Genomic DNA, 2,078 nt, shown 5'->3' on the forward strand with positions numbered 1-2,078 from the left:
AATATCTNTAAGTNNTTTACTAGAGGTATAATATCCGTCTAATTAATTTGGTTAATATTATTACTTATTATACCTAAAGCAATTTCTTCTTCTTCGACCGTCTATTGTGCTCGTACTATTACTATAATATTGTCTCTTAGTGAGATTATACCGTCTCCGTATTCTCGCTGTTTAAAAAAGGGGTTAATTTATGTTGCGTTAGCGAACCCATCTTCGCGATAACCATCCTCTTACTTAGAGTGCACTAAAGCGAATATTTATTCTTCCTATAACGTTTACTCCGTCTCTAATGCTAAGTATATACAACCTATTACTCTTAATAGTCGTCTAGTTCCCTGGTTAATTTATCTTAAGGTCTTATATTTAATCTACTGCTACGCAGCTAGATAATAAACTGTCTATTACTCTGGCGGAACTACGCCGTTCTTATAATACTAAACGAGAAGCTGCTAATGCTTAATAACAGGCTCTTAAATCTCATCTTACGGCGTCCACTCGGTTAATTCATCTTTTTTTTTTTTTTTTTTATCCGTTGTATTATACTACGTACAATACTGCGCATGCAGCCTTTAGGCTATGGCGCTATAGTTCTATATACATAAATCCTTTCTAGGCAGCTAATATGTACTAGTAGCTATGTCCTAGTAGTTTATAAATCCCTAAACTAGGGATTTACAGCTTCCTCATAAGATACTAGGTTGCTAACAACTATTAGGTAGTAAGAAAACGATAGGAAAAATAGAAAAAATGGAATAAAATCCTAAATAATCCTAACGCCTGTCCTTGTCCTTTTTATAGTTTATTTCTATCCTTTTGCTTTCTATGGTCTATCTACTAGGACTTTTTAGTAGAGTTGCCTCCTTCTAGAGATCCTTCTGCTCTTAGCCACTTCCCAGTAGCTATTTTGTCCTACTTAAGAATAGAAAGCGCCCCTTCTTCCTTTCTTTGTACAAAAAAGCTTCTCTAAGGAGAGAGAAGAGCCTATTTGTCTTTGCATTTCCTTTCTATCTTCCTAATGTAGTCTGCATTCTAGTAAGAGGTGCGTAGGGGTTTGTACCGNGNTANAGTCCTTAAAGNATCTACCTTCTTTATCCTTCCCTATTGTTTTAGAGAAGGATTTAAAGAAGCCTTTTCCTAGTTTTAGTTGAAAGAAAGCTGATTGTAGCTTTTTAGGATATTTATCCTTTTAATCCGTCTTAAGAAGGTTCGTAAGAAGGTTTATTTTAAGGAGTAAAAGCTTATAAAACAAGGTTTGCAGGAACTTAGCGATAAAAGAATAGGTTTTCCTCCAATAGAGAAGGAAACAGACTTAAGTACCTCGGTAGCTGCTCTTCTTAGGTCCCCCTTAGGTGACTTATTCTTTAGCGATCCTTCTTTATTAATACTACCTGACCTAATCTCTTCTAATACTCCTATACCTTTCCTATAGCGTTCTTTAAATTCTTTAGTAGCTCCTAGGTAGTCTTAGTGTAGCCTATCTACTTAACCTCGTACTATATTTTATTATCAATGTCCTTATAACTAACGATCTTTAAAACTTACTATTTATCTTCTTCCTGTCCTCTATATGTATCTACTTTATAAACTAGTGGCTTAATATTCCCATATGCTAGCTCTAGTATTGCGATATATTATATAGGGTAGATCTTTATTCTAGCTAGTAGGTTTAACTTAAATATAACTAGTGAAATTTTCTACGTAATTTTAAAAGGTCCTAGTCTAACGTAGTCCAATTTCTTACTTAGTCGTCAACTCTTAAAATTTTTATATAGTAGCTATACTTTATCTCCCTCCTTAAGATCTAGTCCCTTAGATCTCTTAATATTATAGTACTTTTTTATTCTTTTTTATACTTTCTTTACTAATTCCATAAGGTCTATATAAAGATTTATTAACGTCTTTATCCTTTCTTTAGCTGTGCTACTCGTTTTCTTTACTTGCCGTAGTAATAGCGATATTCTTAGCTTATATCCATAATTTGCCTTAAATAGTAACATACCTATTCCTTCTTAAGGTGTTATACTATATACAAACTGCGTAACTAGTAATAGCGATACCTAATTATTCTATACATAATT

This window comes from Cenococcum geophilum (assembly GCF_001692895.1).
Source record: "Cenococcum geophilum 1.58 unplaced genomic scaffold K441scaffold_71, whole genome shotgun sequence".
In the NCBI taxonomy this organism is placed as follows: Eukaryota; Fungi; Ascomycota; class Dothideomycetes; order Gloniales; family Gloniaceae; genus Cenococcum; species Cenococcum geophilum.